Source organism: Pyxicephalus adspersus, chromosome 7 (genome assembly GCF_032062135.1).
Source record: "Pyxicephalus adspersus chromosome 7, UCB_Pads_2.0, whole genome shotgun sequence".
NCBI lineage: Eukaryota > Metazoa > Chordata > Amphibia > Anura > Pyxicephalidae > Pyxicephalus > Pyxicephalus adspersus.
Window position 1 is genome coordinate 19,848,093 of NC_092864.1, and position 22,385 is coordinate 19,870,477.

General features: G+C 37.0%; 1 protein-coding gene across 5 annotated transcripts in view; it reads left to right on the forward strand.

Annotated features, from left to right (window-relative positions):
* The window catches only part of ELFN1 (extracellular leucine rich repeat and fibronectin type III domain containing 1), a 344,736-nt gene that overhangs the window by 286,766 nt on the left and 35,585 nt on the right, over window positions 1-22,385 (forward strand). Inside the window, exon 1 of one of the 5 annotated variants that reach the window (XM_072417764.1) lies at window positions 9,749-9,780. The exons of the other annotated variants lie outside the window; for them this stretch is intronic. The gene's annotated coding sequence lies outside the window, so the exon portion shown is untranslated. Of the gene's footprint in view, window positions 1-9,748; window positions 9,781-22,385 lie in introns of those variants that run through there. 5 annotated transcript variants of the gene reach the window in all.

The window sequence follows — 22,385 nt, forward strand, 5'->3', positions numbered from 1 at the left end:
TTTTATTACTAGATGTATGGTGAAGTTGCAGCAGCAAACTGAACATTCATCATTCTGTTCATTTTTTTTGTCTGCATATCTACACGCATTACACCAGATTGGTCCATACTGCTTCCACCCCCTTACCAGTCCAAATTCTGCTGTAACAAACTGTTGATATCAAATACAATTCAGGTGCTTTCAAAAATTACACTTGAAAAAACACACACACAAATATATATATTTATGCACATAATATACACACATAAATAAAGATAGATAGATAGATAGATAGATAGATAAATAGATAGATAGATAGATAGATAGATAGATAGAGGGATAGATAGATAGATAAATAGATAGATAGATAGATAGATAGATAGATAGATAGATCTGTGGCTGATGTAAAGGGTTTGCCAAACCAAATATATCCAATGGCACATGGGGGTCAACCTAAAAACTTATTAATGCATTTTCACTTGTGTGAGTGTGAGTAATTGTACATTTTAACAATTTTATTTTACATTTCTCATACAGCATGAAGTTTATTGGTGTATAGGAGCAAACAACAGTTTACATTTTAGACTGCCAATGGAGGACTTATAGTCCGTGCACCCATGGTAGCCCTTTCCGAGTTGGTCTGCCAATAGTCAACACTTACATATAAAAACTGGGGAAACTTTCCAAGACTTTGTTCAAGTACAGTGAAGTCAGAGTTTAGGTAGGTGTCAGGTAAAGAAGTAACTGCAATAAGGAACAATTGCACACTCAGAAAATATACTTAGGCTCCCCATAATGTAATACACAAATTAGGTTTCTATGTTCCTATGTAGGGTGGGGAGGGGGGTGATGCGTGATTCTGACTTCATTCTGTCCTATTCCAATTAAATGATCTATTACAATAATTTCACAGAATGAGGTTTCATAAAATTACCCATTGTAATGTACATTTAATTACTCCGCCAAATGAGTTTTAGCCATTCATTAAAATTTAAGCTGTCCAAAACAACTTTCCACAAAGCTGTGAGTTATTTCTGTGCATGAACTCTGCTAATAGTCTGGGGGTCATCTACAGCCCACACAGTACATAGATCTGCAGTGCAAGATTGCCTTCTTTTCCTTTTTTGTGTGTTAATTATAACTGTTACTTGGTGTTTGAGTACCAAACTAGATACAAAAATAATTTGCATTTTTAACACACAATGTATTTGAAATAAAGCCTTTAAATACACACAGAGAACACAACCTCCCTACACGGGCCTTTAGATTCTCATGCAGACATTGTAACAGTGCCCCAATCCACCTAGTTATTCTGGTTGTTATGGGAACCCGTATTCAAAGATTCAGAAAGCAGACGCACCAACAAATTTATGTGGAGATGATTATATAGGACCCAAAATTAGGTAAATTGAGTGAACCTTCTGACTTTATTACAAAAGCACTCTTTCCATTTTAGTATAAGCATTGCACATGTTGCCTGAAATCACTTTTTATATTATCAGCTTTAGCAATATTGATATTTTAGTTTTGGGGATTGTGTATCAGCTTACTACAATTCTAACTTTTTACCTTTTAACATCTGGCACATGCTGCTCCTCTGCAGACAGGGGCTCTTCAGCAAGTGGGGGCCCTAGGAAACTCCCCGGTTCTTTTTATGCTAAATTGGCTTTGTCACATGGGGATACATACAGATCTCAGTTCTTGAATTCTCGGCAATACCTACCACAATGAAAAATATATTTCCTTGCAAAAAATTGTACCGCTTTTTGTATGGAAATTTGGACGCAATTAGACCGCTAGGAAGGTTAGGTTACGCCTACATTTCTAGCCCGAGCCTGTAAATAAACAGAAAAAAGGGAAGGGGTAAGCACATCTTACTGTGGCTAGCTGCTTCATATGCTTACCACTTCGGATTGAGGTACCTATTTTATATCAGCTTGGAGTTCATTTTTTTCATTTGTATTTATATAGTATGCAAATATTATGCAGCACTTTACAAAGTCTATAGTCATATCACTAACTGTTCCTCAAAGGGCCTCAGAATGCAATGCTCCTATCACAGTCATATATCATTAACACAATCAAAGGTAAATTTTGAGGAGAGACCAATAAACCTAACTGCATGTTTTGGGAATATGGGAGGAAACCAGAGTGAGGGAGAACATACAAACTACTTGCTGATGTAGTCCTGGCTGGGATTCGAACCCAAAACCTAGCGCTGTAAAGGCAAGAGTGCTAACCTTTGACTTCCAACTGTGATGTTTATCCCTAAAGCGCCCTGCATGAAGCCCTACCTGTGAGATTAACTGTTGATATTCTGTGGATTTAGGGGGCAAAGATGCCAGGCTTTAGTACAGTAATGGCATCATAATGGCGCATACAGATCATGCTGGTCCATGATCATGAATTACCCAGACCCACCAACTACCCTGATCTCTCATATACCATCCAAGCTCCCACTGTAGCACAATGTAGTCATTAACTGGCTAACAAACCTTTACATCCCTGAGTTAGAAAATGTATACTGCACATAGGGACATAGGAAACATAGGGACAACATATATCATATGTGGCTTATTAAAAGGAAACTTTACACCTTCTTCACGTTGGTTGCTTGCCTTCTATGTCGATGCTGCAAACTTAATTCCTTCTAACTTGCACACTTAAAGCAAGTATGCAGATCAGTTCCTACCTTCATCATTGTCCCTGTGTAGTGACTCAAAGTAATGAAGCAAGAGGGACAGCATGACAGCTAGATATTTAGCATTTTCAGGAGAAAAATCTGCTGTCATGCCTAGCATCCCTGGCTACACTGAAAGCTCTAATTGTTTTCCTTCCAGTTTAAAGCCTCTGCTAAGCATTTTAAGATTTCTCTATTGTCATTTCATTGCTTGTTACTATAGCATCAGGTTACATTTATTCCCAGCCATGATGGAAATGTGTAAAATTCCTCAAAATGCATTGGGTCTCCTTGAGCCTTCGATAAACATTCCAAAATTACGATGGTATATAGCACTCCCTTAGACATATGCATTGCTCCTAATGGTGGAGTGGAGTACTCACACTCCCTTTGCATCACCATGTTTTGGCATGAAAGGTTTCCTTTGAAACATATGTACATTTTAATTAAAACCTTGGTTCAGTATTATGACACCATGACCTTTGGCAACTGAATACCCTCACAGCTTCCATATACAAGCTGTGTTGAGGGTAATGAAGATGAGATTGTCAGAAATGGGAGTTCATTTCAACAAGATTTAAGGCACTTCTCAAAAAGTTTCCTGCAAAAGTCTTCTTTGAATACTTGCACCTTCAGATGGCTGTGAGCCTGAAATTCACTGTCTTTAAGTGCTGCGGTGTAAATTACATCTGAAAAGTTATGGGTGTATCAGATGCCCTGTTCCCTAAATACATGCAATGGTGTGATGTCAGCAGGTGTAAAATATGATGGGGGACACAAGCAAATGACAAACTCAGAAGTCCTCAAACTCCATTACAGGGATCAATTTGTTTGTTTTTTTTTTTTTGTTTTTTTTTAAATTCGACCTCAAATGACGAAATTACACTGGCTGTTCTCGCTTAAAGTTCGGTAAGCAAGAACGTCCAAATTCGCCTCAAGATCAAGTTTTAAAAACTTGCTTATCTCTAGTGGTTTTGCTATAACTGATGGAGGAAGTATTACACAGTATTTATATAGCGCCATAACATTATGCAGCACTGTACAAAGTCCATAGTCATGTCACTAGCTGTCCAAGGTGCTCACAATCTATTGTCCCTACCATAGTCATATGAATTTAGTACAGTCTAAGGTCAATTTTGGTGGGAAGCCACTTACCCTAAGTGCATGTTTTTGGAATTTGGGAGGAAACACACACAAACATGGGGGAGAACCTGCAAACTCCATGCAAGTAGCGTCCTAGTCGAGATTCTAACCCGGGACCTAGCACTGCAAAGGTCAGGGCACTAACCTCTGAGCCACTGTGTTGTCCATTATTATTAGGAGAAAGTCATTATTGCTTCGGGGTCATTTTGTCTACTTATTCTTAACTTCTGCAGTCCATGTGTTTTTTATCCCAGAGCAGAGTAGGCCAATTGCCCAGTTTGGCCGTACAAACCATTCAATGTGGTATGCTACATTGGCCACATCATTGCTATCCTCATGGTGCCCAGGGTGACCCAGATCTTTTGCAATAGTTACAATGCCCCTTATTATACTACTGTTTGTGTCTTCATTTGTTATTACTATTTCTACAAAAAAGTAGTGGACACCGAGGCTCATTGACTAAAAATAATATAACATCCCTTGATAGAATTTCTTTTTTATTGTTAGTATATGTACTATTTATTTACGTATTTTTATATGGTGTGCCTGCTTTTATTATTACTTGAGTTTCAGGTTTAGAGACATTTTCCCCTACCACTAGCAAAACTTTCCCTTAAAAAATATCTGAAACTGTCCCTGCTTCGATACTTTTGGGGTCACTAATCACAATCAAGAACAACTATGCAAATTTTGAATTCCCCAGTCTGTACGCTTGTTCCAGTTCATCGATTTAAAGAACTAAGACCAGAGTCAGTTCTTTTAAGAAAACAGTCATTTCAGTAATAGCAGTAATGGCAGACTAGAAATGTGTCCACTATACTAGCACCTTTACCATAAACTATTATAATTACCAAAATACAAACTTATCTTGTTGACCTTCCTTACAAAATATCTTTCTTCAAAACTGCAGGTGCACTTTAATTAGAGCAAAACCTATTTTCAACAATCCTTTTTAAAGGGATTTTCTACTTTCCATGTTCTTGCTGATTTGCTTGATTTAGACAACATTTGATGAATGTCTGCAGTTATTGCCTAAGGAAGGTTTACCTAAACATTGTAGAAATTTGCTATCATTGTCATATCACAGAGAAGAAGATTTTCCTAAGTTTGTTAATGTGCTGCGAATTGTAAGGAAGCGTATCATTGCGTACTAAATTCAGGACGCGTAGACTGTTTGTATACCCAATTCACGTCCTCGGCCTGCGATTGCTCACAACCACATTAAAAACAGACTAGAGAAATAGCGGAGCAATTTATCTTGTGATTTATGCTGTGGCGAAGTCTGGGAAGAACATTCCTCTATCACAGAAAGGGTTATTTACGCTGAGAAAGGGAGGGAGGAAAATTGTCCAACGTATGCTGTACTCGTATTACAGGATTTAGGATTAGAACGCTCGCCATTTGGAACCAAATTCAAAGAGACAGATGTAGCCAAGTCTGGTTATTGAAATTGGGCTGGGAGCATTAAAGTCTCAAACTGGCTTGTCGCACCATATGGTGCTTTCTAAGGTCCCTTTAGCATAGCATGGGTTAAGTGGAGGGCAGAACTACCCACAGTCCATTTGGTGCAGCAATTTGGTGGCACAAAGGCTTGTAATGGATTTAACTATCTATGTCTTTTTATATATACATGTCCTTTACATACCATGATTGACCTTGTTTCTAAACCGGGGGAAATTATCAGTCAAGGCCCAGTGGACCCTGAATACTGGTGGCCTAGATTTCTAAAATGGAACTAAACCTGCGACTACTCACCTATCCTTATTCCATCGCAGGAAACCGCCATCCTCTCTTTTCTTTACTTTACAAAGAAGATCTTCCGCCAACTTGATTGTCCATGCCGAGATTACATAAGTCCCACTCAAGTGTGCAGGAGTGTATTCATTCCCGATATGCGCAAGGGAAGTCGGGGGTGTTCCATGCACAGCTCAAAAGAATTTGACAGCTGGGCAATGAACAGGAAGGTAAGTTATTGCAGAAGGGACATTGCTTGTCTCTTACTGCAAAACCACCTGTCTGAATCTCAATGCTTCACTTAAGGGGGTGCCGTCCAGGTTATTTCAATACTACCACTTGACCATAATAAACATGCTATACAACATCATTATCCGTGCACTCAGTAGCTAATGATCTTTTCTTTCCCCTCCAAAGTTACCTGTGACATCCAAAATATTATATATATATAATAATGGTTATGAGTTTATGAAATACAATTCTTTTAGCAAACTGGAGAGGGAGATCATTTAGGGCCTTTGTCTACTTTAGGCCAAGATGAAAGTAATATCCCCTGAACTAGATATAACCAGATAACCATAATCAGGTATTTATTACAAATCTGAATATTAGCAACCCTGTGTTTTCTTCCCTTGCAACAAGTTTATGTTTGACAATGAAAAATCAAACATTCAAATGACAAATATCTCGTACCAATGTGGCCTTCTGATCATGGTTACCCTTGAAAGTATAGAAATTAATGAACCTGTTTTCTTCCAAAAAAGTGAATATGAATATAAATCCTTATCTCTTTTAGAGACAAGACATCCCGCCTAGCAGTCGATGCATAGCAAGGTTTGCATACAGTGGGAGGTTGAGTAGGCTGGGACTGCTTTCATGGACAAATCATATTATAATTATGGCAATATAACACAGTATCCTGGGATGGACACAGCCTTGCTACATACTGTAACATGCTGCCACTTGGGCCTCATTAAGTGGCAGAAGGCACGACTAAAACCAAATAAAGCCAAATGTCTTTCTCCCCACGCATATGAAATGCACAGATCTGGGACCTCCTCTCCCAAGTAGGGAAATGAGCAGAGATGTACAGGCTGTGGTTAGGAGTAAAAATGAATGTAAATCTGATCAAGTCAGCAGGCTGGAAGAAAATAATGCTTTTAAAGAGATATGGTGTGGGAAGGAAAGCGAAGTGCTCCCAGGGGTGACAGAGAATGGCTTCTTAATTAATCTAATAGTAACCCTACTGTTTCAGTATAGTATAGAGTTAGGTATTATAAGAGGTAGTTATCACTATTTTGTAAAATAGTGCTAGTTATGTACCCAAGAAATGGAGAATTAGGTTTTTGAATAAACCCTATTAATAAACACTAATATTAAGCCAGTGAAACTTCAAAATTTGGCATGGAGACTTATAGATCTCCCACCCACCTCTAAATAAGAACTAGGCATAAACAAGCAAAAAAAAAAATTTAAACCTCATTTACCCACCTAAAGCCACAGTCATGTGACAGTCAATCTTTTTAGTACCTGGTCAGGCCCTTCCTTGCAACCAATGTCCTAGCAGATCAATGATTGAGTTTAGAGGTTGAACCAACTTTCCTACAGAGGAGAATACAGCGGGGTGCCCTTTTACTCAGCCTCCCCGCTCCCCTCTCCATAGAACTGAACAGAGCAGTGTGTGCCATACTTGTTCTTTCTACTCGTTTCGGTAATGTGTTTGCATGGCCTGGGAGATAGGGACAGAGCACCCCATAACTGGAAGTGCCTGAATGAAGATCTTCACAGTAGGATCACCAGATATTATTTCTGTAGGGCTGTAAAGTGCACACACCTCAGATAATTCTCACTCAATACAAACGGTTGGGTTTGAATCTGACATGCGTAGTACAGCAGTCGGCCAACTTTATTTATGGATCCATTCATGAATGACCAATGGAGAAAAACCTCTATACATGTCAATAGAGAAGAGCACAGTGGGGTGCCGCTCACTCGTTCCCCCCTTCCCCTCTCCATAGAACAGAACGGATCATAAAAGATCATTTCTAGCAACAAAAAACTGCACATGTGTATGCAGCCTAAAATTCCCAAGTTTAAAAAATATTGAACCTGACTTCTAAAATAAAGCTATTTTGAGTTTTTAGTGATTGCATTACGGTTTTGTAGCAGCATAAATGTCTTGTATATTTTATTTCGATTGGCTGATGAAAAACAAGAATGATAGTGACGCAGCCCTTTGACAAAGGCTAGTATAACGAATGTGTAGGTCAGCCAAAGTGGAGCTCCCTAGAATAGCATGTATTTGAGTAACACTGGGCTATAATTGCAATGCTGCTGTTTAAATGTTTAGTCAAAGCAAGACAAAAACCAGATATCATTAAATTAAGAACAACCATTTCCCAGAAAGATTTGAATTCAATTTGGTAACTTAGTCACTCGATGAACAGTTACGTCTAACAGATGCATGATTCCTATATTTGGATCCAGGGACAAAGAATGCATTTACTTTCCACTACAAGCCAACAATAGCCCATGTAATAACATTTGGAATGACGAAGGGAACAAATACACTTTGCTTTTCTTTCCATACCTGAAACTTATAATAATCACCATATTATTACAATCTTGCTGTATGATTAATGCTTATTGTACACTACATCCAATGACTCTGCTGGGTATTGTACGCATACAATATGACTGCTAAGCTATGTATCCCAGATTTTGCAGAATTAACATTCAGCCCGAGCCGCTGTACATATCTGGAATGTCATTTTATTCGCAGTCGCAGCCTATTCTCAGTCATGTCTTTGCATTTAGCTGGCATTGCCTTGCTTTCTTCATCCTTCAAGCACAACCATTAATATCAATTGTAAGTGCGTGAGAGACAAAAGTCTATTTATCAAAATAAAATAAAAAAAATATTCAAATTCGGGGAAAATATCTTTGCAAATATGATTCCACTGGTTTCTCTGTTTATAACATGGTAAAGGCATTAAATTATTACATAATGTATGTCGTAGAAATGTCTTTGTTCCTTTTATGGTATTATATTCGAAGAATGGTGTTCTTCCATAAGTAGTAGAGATGAAACACATTGAACTGCATAGCAATAACCTAATTAATAATACATGCACTGCTGGAATAACTGCCCATGTCAGTATATACAGGTATACAATTTAATATAGATTATGAAGGTGATAACAAAAATATCTAATAAAAAACAGAAAATTCACACAATTATTCAACAATTGTTTATGAACATAAGCAAAAGGATTTATGAGGTAGAAAATCCCAGCCCTATTGTAAGTGAAGTGAAGTCAATAAGTAAAGATTTGTTCTGTTATTGGAAACATCAATAAGTAGCAATTGTTCATACAAGAATCATGTAACGTAACTTTTGTCTGAAATTCCTTCTGAAATATAGTGGAGTGCTTCTTTGTATGTTAGTGTGCCTAGGCACTCCTGTAGCTGTCTATATGTAGTGTGAGGTACTACTGACTGCTGGTCTCAGAGGATTTAGAGGGAGATTTGGTGATGTTGCTAATGTGCCACTCACTGTTCGCCTTGCTGGTGAGGAAGCAGAGCCCTGCCTCTACCAAGATGGCACCTCCAGATGTTGGTGCCTAGTTGATATGGACACATGAATTGTCCATCAGCAGGGTCATCACAGACCAGAGAAGACCAGCAGAGTTATGATAAGAGGGCAGATCAGGTCCCCAACCCTGGAAGTAGCCTTAGCATAAGGCAAGTAATAAGGGACTGAGTAAAATGTTTTTTGTTTTACAGCAGACCTAAACTTACTATTTTTCACTTTACAGAAGAGGTTAGACAACCCTTACATGTAAAGGAAAAATGTTATTTAAAAAAAAAAAAGGGTGCATCACTGCCCCTTTTAGTGTCTGCGTTCAAGACTGAATGGGAGCATAGAGCCTTCCGGGATACCTACGTCATGCATCCTGGGAGGCCTCGGGTGCTCTTTCTTCACATGCCCCATCGCAGGCATGTGCAGAAGGGGCATTTTTTCCACTAAGGCATTTGCAGTGAGATCAGCTCTCTTTTTTTCCACTTTACAGCGAGCTACGACACCCGATATCACACCTGTGCAATGCGAGATTGGGTGACGTAGCAAGCAGACAATAAGAAAATGGAAGAGGTGGCGCACCGGGACGAAGAGGAATTCTAGGACGATACGGGACCGGATCGAGGGACAGTCCAGTGCCTTTGAGGGATCTGCGGGATTAAGGGTAAGTGTAATTTTTTTATTTTCAGTTCCACTTCAGGAAAGAAGTAGTGCATTGGTGAGAATGAATGGTCAAAAAATACTGGGGGAAGGTGGCTAAATTTGCCTCTAAGTGGCCATTAAGAAACAAATCAGTTAGGTAATATTACCCACCATTCTATCATTGCCAAGGTATACAAGACAGTATAATTATTTCTTAAAGTGGATTCTTCAATATGTTGTCACCTCCCAATCTACTTTCTAAATGTATATAAACCCTAACAATAAACTTTATTCATTTGCTCACTTTTGCACCATACCATTGAAAGTGTTTTGTTATGTCTCCTTAGTTTGTTAAAAAAAAAATACCTGTTGATTCTGCCAGAAATCTTGTGGTCTGATAACTTCCTACTTCCTTTACCCTCTCACTGTGATGAATTTTCTCCATATTGGGGACTACAGAACACCTGAAATCTATGGTATGATAAAAGAGGATTGGGTGGGCTGTTCTGTATCCCTGTTCTAGGGTACCAACACTGCTCCTCTATAGATACAATAAGCGTAGTATTGAAATGACCACCGACTGTCAGCACAGAAAATTTAGAGCAGCCTGGCCATTATGGCTGCTTGGATAGACATTTTCTCCTTTTTCTATTTTTTGACAGAAGTTATTTTTTTCTAAATAGAAATCTAAAACCACATCTGTGTCAGACTTGCTCTAATTTTTATTTAGAAAAAGCACATATCTCCATCCAATCATGAACAAAAAATACATTAAAAAAATAATTGTTTTATTGCACACCAGGACATGGTGAGAAAGCACAAGTTTTTCCTCTCCTAGATCTCACTGTGTGCCTAACCTTTCTGGCTGCAATCTAACTAATAAAAACAAGAGATGTCTTTGAAAACTAGCCCCATGCTGTATGAACTGCACTTAATATTTCCACTCCATAAGAATCACCCTAGGTGGAATCCATGGGAACAAAAGGGGAAGGTAAAGAATTGATATTGGTGTTGTTGTAGTATTTAAATACGTTTATTTTTATTAAAGGAATCTAAAGCTTTTTAAGAAGTTCCTGTGGGGTCAATGTAAATAGACACATTGATGGGTTGTAATGATTTAAAGGCAATGTAAAGCCTTTTCATTTTTCATGTTAAAAACAAGCTTAAAAGAAATATTCATATTTACTCATTACTGCTTTTGTAGTTGATACCTTATTTTAAAGAGAAGCTATTAATAACTTTACAAGTCTGCATTTAACAATATACAACAACAACAAAAAGTACTTTTTTGATTAAAATCAGGTTTTTAATATGGAGTTGACATACTAAAGGAATTTAGGCTGTTTACCCACCAAAGTGAATTATCATCTTGAAAGGGCTAATAATAGGAATATTTCACGTAGCTTAAATAATGTGTTAAAATTTTATGATACTTTAGGGGTTGCAAATGACAGATAGAAACAAACAATGACACAGGAAGAGAGGACGCTGCACAAAAGAGCTTACAATACTAAGTGGTAATATCACAGGATAGAATGGGGATATCAAATGTTAGTGGAGTAGTGAGGGTTTAGGAGACAGAAGAAGATGGGTAGGTGAGTCTGAAAAGATGAATTTTAAGTGCTCTTTTAAATGTGTAAAAGTGTAAGCTGCTTCTTCTGGGTTTTAAAAATCCTGTTTTCCTGGCTGTTCTGATTCTCTGCCTTTAATACCTTTTGAATCACTGACCCAGAATGTGTATGCAGCTTGAGTGTTCAGCTAATTGTCACACAGTTATCGGCACACTTGTATCAGCTTGCTTGGAAGACTTTTAGACTTTAATCTGCCCTTGCACTTAGCAGGTGCTGGTAAAGAATGTGTTATTTTCAAATGTTAAAAAACTCAAAACTGCAGAAGTTAAAAAAAAAAAGTTGTGAAAGGGGGTATTGGAAATAACCAAAACAAATAAAGTTTGGGTTTTTACTAAATGTCAACCATTATTAAGGCAAAGGGTTGTAATTATCATATAAAATATATAGTATAAAACAATCTAATACCTCTTTCAACAAATCTGAACCTGGTTACCATGTATTTGTGCTTTTGGCACATCAATATTACTGTTTTCGGCTTTATATAATGGCCATTATATTTTCATTATTGATGGTCTAAAGGCTCAGTTCCTTTCTGAGAGTATTGGGGCAGTACCTAATTTCCTTCTTTCAATGTTATGTTAGTAAATGGCAATCCATCAGCAGAAATCTGCCAGTCCATTGGATTCATTACATTACGCAAAAGGGGCAAGGAATAGTGGGAAGATGTGAAAGAAAAAATTTATATTTCATTATGTTTTATTTAAAAGGCTGAGACACTTCCATTATGCAAATCAGACCAATAAGAAGTTTAAAAGTCTGGAAATCTTAAATTCCTTTATTTCATCAACATAAATACAAAAAAAGAGAGTTAATAAGACATAATGGAGTAATTGTGAGTGTTCGAAAAAGCTGTTTCCATATAATTTAACAAGATGGGTGATTACCGATGGAGAATGTTGGAATGGCTGAATAAAGAGTTTAGTCATAGGCTTACACAGACAATACCCTTCTGTAAAGATTGTCAATAGGAATGTGAAAAGTTATGCAGTCTATCAGTTTCAGTAAGTAAAGCAAACAAGGTAGTGTAACCTAGAGTAACAAATTATAATTTATCATTCCCCCAGGAATTAAAGTATGTTTGCCTACTAGAACTTTCTGCACTCTACCCACTTACTGTAGATAAGTCTGTTTTATGTTTTATGTTCCAAATTGCCTACTCTTAGCAGAAAAAAATACCTAAAAAGAAACATACCTACATTACCCCATTTTGACACATTGCTGAACGTGACGTTATTGTCCTTGTTTTTTTTTTTTTTGGAACGTAAACAAGTAAGTCTTACAAAACGACATTTTAGTCCATTGCAAGAGCAAGATTTTGTCTGCATTGCGTCTTACGGTCTAGGTTATTTGAGCCAAATAAAGGGTAAAATTACTAAAAGTCAAACATAGTACAGGACTGCAACAGCAGTCAGGGGAGTGGAGCTGCTCCGCTCCCCTGAATGCTGTTGTCGCCCTGTAGTATGTGTTCCTGGATAGAGTTTCTCTATCCAGGAACACAGGACTCCTGTGTTCTTGGATAGAGAAACTCTATACAAGAATACATACAACCAGTAAAGGGCTGCAAGAGCAATCAGGGGAGCAGAGCTGACAGCTCCACTCCCCTGATTGGTCTTGCAGGTCCCAAAAATTCGGTCTTGCGGGACGAATTTACAAAGGCTGTTCTCGCCTACGTTTGGTAAGCGAGAACGGCTCAATTTGCCGAGACCGAATGTTATAAATTCCCTCGCTCATCCCTGGTCACCATCTGAGAAATAGTAATTTGCAGTAAAATCCCTGTGGTGAGGGGAGTACCACAAAGTGATTGTGAAACAGTTGCTATAGTATCTAGAGTAAGTTGACAGAGGACCCTCACGTTACCATTATAATTAACTATTACTGCTTCTGTATAAATAAGTTACCATTTGAAATATTACCAAAGAAACACTTCCAAACATTCTAGGCCCCACCTAGGTGCAGCAAAATATGACAAATTTTATCCTTGTTTAGCTAATCCCGAAAATATTTTTGGGACCTGTAAATTGCATTAATTCACAAGAAAACATAAGAGCTAGGCAGAGGTATGCGAAATTGAAAAATGTAGAATCAGAATGATTACAGATAGATCAGATGAAAAATCGTCTGCACATTTTAAGAACCCAACAAAAATGTTAATTATCCATTTGTTTATCTAAATGGTCTTCATGCTACTTGGCAGGGGCAAGATGTTAAATTGTGTGTTACCTCCACTGGGATTCATGGCTTGTAAAATGTATTCAAAGTGTCCTAAATTTTCTCAGGAGACAGGATAGTCAGTGACTCCTGCAGACATGATGCTGAGATAGTTGAAAATGCCTAATAGTAATGCACTTAAATTAGTGTCCGAAGCTCTGGAAAATCATCTGCATGAACATTATGTTTAATGATATTCATCAATCAGCTAAAATCTGGATAGTCAGCTACTTAGCTTATACACAAATTAAAGTATTTTAAATTTAAAAAAGTTTTTAAATAATTTCAAATAGGGGGGTAGAGGTAAAACTGTGGTCAGGTTTTTGATTGCTATCTGTTTCTTATTAGAAGTAATTCCTCAGTTGTCACTGGAACAAGAGTATTAGCCCATTGTAACTGTAAACAATGGTCAATGTTTGTCCAAATAACTTTTTGGACATAGTGAATGGCTGAAAATACAGTTTAACCCATGGTGTGATCAAATTCCAAATTCTTCCCTAATATTACCCAAAACTGACTCCTGTGAATACAGTCTGTAGCATCTTTAACATTTAGTTATACTAGGTTAAAAAAAAACACAATGTTTGCTTGATCATTTGGTTCTTGGTGCGTTTCGCTGCTTGAGCTTCATCAGAAGAGAATTCCCAAGGAATAATAGCTATACTTCTAAATAAAAAATGTCTACAATTAGTGCATGTAGTTTAGTTACAATAAAGTCATGACAGTGACAGTCCGTCTGAGTTCATATTTACCAAGTGAATAATTCTTATTCTCAATCCAAGAACATAGAGTTTCATCTATTTGTACTTACAAGGCTTCAAAATTAGGAGCTGAGCCCCGTAAGGCCGCACCCAGTGAAGATAAAAGACCTCTTGGTCATTTATCCACCAAATTGTTTTGAGAAAGTTTAAACATCTTAATTGAATTTCCTGGCAGAATGATGTTTCTTCAATAGATGAACAGCATAGTCACCTCCTATACTGTTTACCAAATCTGTCATGTATATTACACAATAATTTCACATCTCAAAAGCAAACATAATCACTTTAAACACAACTTTCCACGTGTATCCCTTTTTTGCAAACTGTAATCATCATATAATATAAATCAATTATATTTTTATAAGTGATGTTACCATTTACAGCCCTGAGTGCATCACATATACTAATTTGTTGTATTTTTCTGCTGAACCTAATTATCCAAACACTTATAAAACTAATTTTTAAACATAGTTCCATTAATGAGTTCCTTCATCGACACTATCAATAAATTCCCTCAAAATTCCATATAACACCATAAATAAATGAATTATAATATACACTAAATATACCATTCATTATTAGCTTGATACCTTCTAATAATTTCTTTAAAAATTATTCAATATAAATTAAAAACTAATTTATTATTACTCAATGTGAATCAAGTTAGTATTTCCAACATAGTACTCACTTCCCCTCTTAATAACAGTAAATCATAAAGCCGCTTATCTATCAATTCCCACTTACACAAAATTTGCTTTATCTTCAGCCCTCCAAGAAATCTTCTTTATTCCCAAGTTATCCATGCACAAACATTCTATAATAATTACCACCATGTTAAGCAAATCACGTATAAAGCCAACTTAGACTTAATTGCATATTGCCATATTAAATGTTGTAATTTTGGCCACTAAAACCTGACATTGCACTTAATATTCATTGATTAATCAGCCACAAAATACACTTGAGCCGTAAGTGTTTAGCACATACTAGATAGCAGACCACAATGTGCATGCGAAACAAAAACCAGAGATCTGCAATACAGGAAAATTTTATTAGGATTCATTTTCAAAAGTTAGTATGGGAAAAAGTGGCAAAATATGCATCGTTTGACCAGTTTTACCCTGTTGTTTTGTGTTCTCGCATATATGTACTGCAGAACAGGTTTTAATACATCTGCCCTTTATTTTACCAACATACTGCATTACACCAAACAGATAGTTCCAAGAAGTGTGTAAAATACACATACAATGCATGTTTGTGTGAATTAGATGGCACAACAATGTAATGCGCAGAGGAATATTCGTGATGTGCATTGCTCTACCACAACACTTTTGGTTCTCACCATTGCGTCCGATGCACCTACAGAGATCTAGTTATGATATGTTAATGATAAGGAGTACTAAATGTTTTTTAAATGTACAATGTTGCCTATCATCTAAAATGTGCAGACTTTTTAGTTAACCCCTTTTTTTTTTACTTCCAGCTTAGAACTTCCCCCTGTTTATCCTAAGCTCCTGTTTAATTACATTCCCTCTGGATTTATACCCCATTTCCCCTAAAATAAAACAGTGTCTTATACTTATTTTTGCTCCAAAAAATGCACTAGGGCTTATTTTCAAGGAATGTCTTATTTTTTTATTATCAACAATCAACATTTTTTTTTTTGAACCAAAAAATCAACATTTATTCAAAAATAGTCATGTCATCACCTTCTGGAACATCATCATAATTCTCCAAACCCTGAATTTCTTGTGACTATTTCCTTTAGAACCATTGGCCCCAATATCTTATGTCTAGCAATAGCATTTTCGTTAAATGAGAACCTCTTATCCATGTATTTATATATGTTGTAGCTTATTTTCGGGGTAGGGCTTTTTTTCAGGATAGGGCTTATATTTTGAGCATCCTCAAAAATACAGAAAAATCATGCTAGGGCTTATTTTTAGGGAAACAGCGTAGGTTAAGGTAAGATAAGATTTGGTACAGTTCTGTTGAACAATGATAACTGAATGAAGCATAAAATGAGATTTGTTTATTATATATTTAGTTTGGTCCTAATTTAGAGGAATAACCACTTTCAAACAATAGAAATTAAAGGAAAAAATACAAGACTTGACACACATGAAAACATCACATATACATGACACCTCCTATATTAGAGATTGTTGGTTTCACACATCCACTGATATGGAGGGCAAGTTACAGAGTTGACATCAAGGCCTATCTCATTTTGGTGGTCACCAGGCGTGTGGTGAATCCATACCCATCCTAAACAGACAATAAGCACATCTAAAATGGAAGCAAATATGAATAGACAAAAAGTTTGACTGTGAACTTACCTGAAGGGCTCTAGACTTGTAATTTTCCAGAAAGCACTTGATAAAGTGGGGAAGCACAATGAGAATATCTATAAATACACCAGAAAAGTCCCTGAAAATGATGGAAATGAGGGAGTTTTGTCTATGTCCTCTGCTGAGTGTTGAGGTGTCATGGAGAGTACATATATGTATGTGACACAGTTTTCAGTATATAGTTTTACTGGTAGAATTATTATATTTTATTTTCTTTCTTAATAAACTGAATTCATTTTAAAATTTTCATCTGTAAGACTGGTATGCATGTAACAAAGCTCCCCATTGTTTGGAGTCAAGGTAGATACCTATAATCATAGATAAGAGCACCACGAGGGTTATGACCAGTCACTAGTGAGGTGGGGACACGTGCTTTATCTTCTTTACCATTCAAAGTCACCAGATCACACATCTTAGGTCTGCCTGAGGCTAAGAACAGTAGGTAACTGGATGTATTCTTTTCTCGCCTCCTGATTTCAAAAGTCAAAAAAATGTGTTTACTGCTCACCTCTCCTTCTTGAAAGCAGCAATGACATTTTTGTAGCAGTGGATCATTCAAACGCACAAAGAAAGAGACTTCTTTTGTCAATCAAAAGCAATATTTTACAAGCGTTCTGAGCTGTGAACACATGTAGGATACAACTAAATCTTTTCATAGTCCATTGTGTTCAGTGGACAGCAGGGTTTTGTCCGGAGATTCCAAGGTATATTATTTATTTGGGCAGCTCTAGTGTTTACTACAGATTTGTGTTTCTTTGATTGCGAGTTACATGAAAACACCTGCAGTCAAGTAGTTGTTTTGTTCCTACAGGTGAGCTTATAACATTCTGTTGCAGTCATAATAAATAATAAGCTGAACGTTGGCAAGCATGACCTTTATATGCAATTTTTTGGCACGTTCAGTATGCTTGTGGTTAAAATATATTTAAACAGCTAATGCCCCTTAGCTACTTAATGTAGACCTAATTATGAAACATTAAATTTGCCGATCCTATAGGAAACATCTAGAAGTGTTAACTATGCCCTTAAAATCTTTTGTCTTGAATTTAACCTAAATAATAGTAATGTACTTTCTGTATAATTTTGGTCTGTAACCTCATAGCTAAATGTCTTCGGTGTGAGAACATCACAATTTCTAGACAGCTAAAAGATCGATGTTGGCACGCTGCTGGCTCCACCAAGTAGTTTAGGTTGAGGAACTGTACATATACCAATAAATAAGAGGTCCGTTAACCACAGCTCAAAAAAATACCAGTAACCTCTGGGGGAAACCTTAGATTCAATAGAACCCTGGTTCAGAGTAGCTGCTTTAAGGCAATGGTCGCCAACCTTTTCGGTCCCACGTACCACTAAAATCACCGGCTCCTTACCGTGCATGCATCACTCCCCCAGAGTGACGTCATTATGACATAAATCCGCCCACTCTCCCATCACTGATTGGAGAGAGTGGGTGGGTTATGTTCAGGGACACAGCCCGCCCACTTCCCTGAGCCTGGGAACTGCACAGGGGATATGGCCAGAGCCGCGGACCCCAAAAATTTGCCATGCCCCTCTACCAAGGTCAAGTTAGTAAAGGTGAAAAAAAAAAAGCCCTGTAGGGATCCTAGAGGCAATAGTGGTGATTACTCTTTTTTATGTTACATAAACCAATCAGACACATTTTTATTCCAGAGCAGCCTATTTAAATGGTAGGTAACAAAAAGCCAGTTTAGCCATTGAGCCCCTTATCCACTCCATTTTCCACATTCAGCATTAGTAATACTACAGTGAAAAATGTCTTGGGAAATTTTGTCTTATGGTCCACATTGGCCTTTAAAGTAACACGGGTATTTGTATAAACGTTGGGCCTGATTTATTAAAGCTCTCCAAGATTAGAGAAGATAGACTATCATAGAAGAACATCCAGCAAAACTAGAATGGAGCTAGTCAAGGATTGAAAACATATGCCATCTAATAGCAAATGATGTTTTGGAAATTCATTGCAGGTTTGCTGATCACCGAGGTTCTCCCCAGTCTTGGGGATCTGTAATAAATCAGGGTCATTGTGTAAATATTGATACCTTTTAATAAACTAACAATTTAGTACAGAAAGATAATAGGGCAATATGTACAGAGGAAATACTGGATCTAACACAAGATGTTTTTATTCTTGCTGTCCATTTTTCTGATAGCAGGTAGTAGCTGGTATCAGATAGTTTGCTTGTTAAAGTTTTCATTATCTGTAATGAGTTGCTGTCCCAATTATTAGACCAATGTTGCAATGGCCCAGGCAATCACCAGCTATAACCCCGACCCTCCTGGCCCACCTCTTGTATTCCAAGCTCTACTTTCCCCTTTCAAGTTCTGCTCTAATGAGCATAAAACAAAGATACATTCATACAAAACCTGCAGTAAACCACTTACACTAATAATTTATAATCACGTAATCTGACAAAAATGTTGCACTTTTGTTTGATTATTCGTTGTACCTGCTGTGTAATGTACACTATTGATTTGTTGGTGTTTAAATAGTGTTTATAGGGTTCTTTATTGTACTCTTCAAATAAAAACAAACTTTATATAAGAGGGAAAAAAAGCAAGCTTTATTTAAGAGAAAAAAATAATTTAGCAAGTCTTTTCACTTGCCAAGCAGAGGTATTCTTAACAGCTTTGCCAGCTAAACACATAATGAGGCCTCTGCTACAACTGATTTCTCCTCATTATTCAGTCACTGAGAACTAATATATATTTAGCCAATTAGTGTCAAATCAGTTTGAATTTATAGTCTTTTTTTTTTTTAACTTCTAGTCTTTTCCTATTTGCTAGTCAATGCGTTAAATGTCTGCTTTACAAAACAAAACAAAAAAAATCAAAGGCAAAGCACTGTTTTTTGGTATCAGCAGATAGTCTATTTCCCCTGAAACCATTCATGTTTCACATTATGTACCTAAGAATTTCTTCTGACAAGTGGTTCCCACAGGAGCGGGTCCTTGACGTTACAGCAGCCATCTTGGGCTCTGAACCACACGTTCTATTACCTTGCAGTCTCAGTCAGTGCAGTACAAAACATTGCAGCACTAGCAAAAGAATCTGTAGAGTACAGAGAACAAAAGGCCGATAAAAAACCAACACAAATTCAAACAGACAGGATGACTCAGTCCATTGTGTGTGTAAAGGGGTGTTTCACCTTTTTAGGGCAGTGAGCAATTCTTGTGGATATTCCAGCAAAGAAAGGATCTTGCTTTTGGTAAAATGCAACTAATTTGTTATATTTCCTCTTGTGGATGCAAGTGAACTCAACTGCTTACATCGCAGAACTTGTATGTTTTTGCTCATAGATCTATTTATAATACACTGGCAAAAAAAGTCACACACTCTAATATTTAATATAAATATGCTTATGCAATGTCACAATATTGAATATAATATAACTGAATCTTCTCCAACACATTCCAGAGTTGTAAATGGGTGTTAAGGTTTGGACTTCAAAATGATGTCTCATGTTGCCTGAACTACTCTTTCACAACCTGAGCCTGATGAATCCTGGGATTGTCATCTTTAAATGTCTGTGCCATCAAAATCCATTGATAGAGAAACATGGCCATTCTGTATATTGAAGTAGTAATGCCTGTAAATCCGATGTAATACCTTGTAAATCCAAGAAGCCGCTAACTTGATATTTGAGCTGACAACAGAGAACCTCTGCTTCCCTGAATTCCAGTAGAGTGTTGTAAGCTCTACCCAGTTCTCCTCTGCTGGACTACAGAATTATTCCTCCTTTATCTCATCCTAATAACCTTTTATTGTAAATCCTATGAGCTGCTTACTTGTTGGAGCTGACAACAGAGTACCTATGCTTCCCTGAAATCCAGTAGAGTGTTGTCAGCTCTACCCAGTTCTCCTCTGCTGGACTACAGATGTATTCTTCTTTTATCTCATCCCTATAACAAAACATATTATGAGGTGATTCTGTAGGGAGAATGGACGATTTACACTTATCAGTGGGACAATCTGGGGGTGCACTCACTTCTCTTGGGAGCTCTACCAGGATATTTTCCCTATAATAACTATAGGTTCTGTTATTACTCACCTTTTAATGCATGGTTACATTCCCACTCCTCTATACATAATATATTACATTTCCAGCATGGAGAGTGAAACTGTCACATAATGACTGATTTTATTAATAGAATCTTCATTTATTCTCCATTTCATATGGAATCAATAATAAAAGCCCAAAGCCCTGCTTTGGAAAATTTTGTTTAGGTTATTGTTAGTTCCTCTTCTTTTACCGCCACAAGGCAGCTGTTTTGTAAAATGATAAAATGTTGCTGGAAAGTTTACCTGCCAGCTGAAATCCATATTTGTCAGCAGTGTTTTCTCTTCCCAAGTTATCATCAGCAAACATATTGAGTCAAAGCATGGCGCCTGTTTTACATAGAAAAAGCTTCTTCCTCTAGCGATAACACATAGACAGTAACTAATCAATGATATGTATCAATAAATTAAACTTTTCCATTCATATTAAATAAATATTCCATGCACTTTATTAGCAGTACCAGAAAAACTTATAATGGCTCATTTTCCCTATGCGCACAGAAGCAAAATGTAGTTGCAAGTAAAGAACGCCTTATGAAATTTGTAAATAAGGAGGACAACTCTAGCAAAAAAAAATATACAGCATGCATAAAAAAAGTGTCTCAATCTTGGTGCTGGTAATTGACACTGCCTATTCTTACCTTTCTTCACTCAGCACCCTTGTGACCAATCCCTTGGGTCATGAATCTTCATATTTCTGTGTAAGCTACAACCAGATCAACTTTAAACATTCACCCGGTTACTGGATTGTTTTGGAAAGTTTTCCATTTATGTTCTGTTTAATCAAAAAGACAGAGAGTAAAAAAAATTCTCCCAAATTGGAACACGGACAACCAAAGACAGTTGACGGAAATTTCAATCCTTCAACGTTCTAAAACTGAAAAATGTGTTAGCTAGAGTTGTATTTATCCTTAGTTTTATATAGTTCCTTGTAGTCAGTTGTAATAGCTTTTACCTACCATGGTCTAGGTGAGCCTACTGCAGCCTCATCAAATGATTCTCTGCCAACCAGGCTTCTTTGTATTTTCTAGTGTATGTGGACCAAGCTATGGTGTAATAATAGTAAACCCATTGCATAGATCAGTCAATCTTACCCAGGGTTCCTCCAGAGGTTGCTGAGGGTTCCTTAGACATGATATTTGTATAGCATCTATAAATATATAATCACCACTAAGGGGGCATTCTTTTCACTGGCCAAAAGCTTTAGGAAGCTTTTTTTCCATTGAGTAGGGATTTCTCTCTAAAAATTATTTTCAGGGTTCCTCAAGGATAAAATAAAGTTAAAAATGGCTGGCATAGCCAGGTTACCCTTATGCTCTGATTCAAGCCTATGGATAGATTGGTTTAGTGCTAACTGTACAGATTCATTGGGTGTGACAGACAGATCCAAAAGACAAAGGCTTAGTTTTGGTGGTTCTCTGATGTCAACCCGTTCTCAATTGCCTAAAAGTTCTAGTAATCAACAAAACAAATTGGAGCAGTTGAAATCGCTTTTTATACATATGCATTTGGTTGCATTTCGAATTGACTTTAGCTAATCTCTTTTGACTTTTTTTCAAATCTCTTCAGCAAACACGTTTCTGTGTGTGGTAACGGCAC